Consider the following 649-nt stretch of genomic DNA (forward strand, 5'->3'; position numbering starts at 1 on the left):
ATGATTGTCTTTCATTTATGTTATGCATATCAATCAGTAAATTTGGAATTTCAATTCCAAGCTCAATGGATAACATTCAAGATATACTTTTTTTCGAATATATATATATATATATATATATATATATATATATATATATATATATATATATATATATATATATATATATATACGTGTATATATATATATATATATATATATATATATATATATATATATATATATATATATATATATATATATATATATATATATATATATATATATATATATATATTTATATATATGTATATATATATATATATATATATATATATATATATATATATATATATATATATATATCATTGATGAGTAAAAAGTTACTTGCATGAGTAAAAAAGCTTTTGATGTCCAAAGGGGGAACATATCACATGCGGATTATCATCAAGCCTTACTAAAGGCCACAAGTTTCAAGCCCTTATTGAAAAAAAAGAATAAAATAGGAAAGATTAGCATGTTTTCATGAAGCAAATCCTCCAAAGAAGAGCCACTAAAGGAAAGGAAAGTAAAGGAAATGGAATTGGAGCCTCTCAAAATACCTTAATATTTATTCACTGAAACAAACGAACCTTGCACAATAAGTATAACATAACATAACAAAATAAGA

The sequence above is a fragment of the Palaemon carinicauda genome, chromosome 14 (genome assembly GCF_036898095.1).
Source record: "Palaemon carinicauda isolate YSFRI2023 chromosome 14, ASM3689809v2, whole genome shotgun sequence".
NCBI lineage: Eukaryota > Metazoa > Arthropoda > Malacostraca > Decapoda > Palaemonidae > Palaemon > Palaemon carinicauda.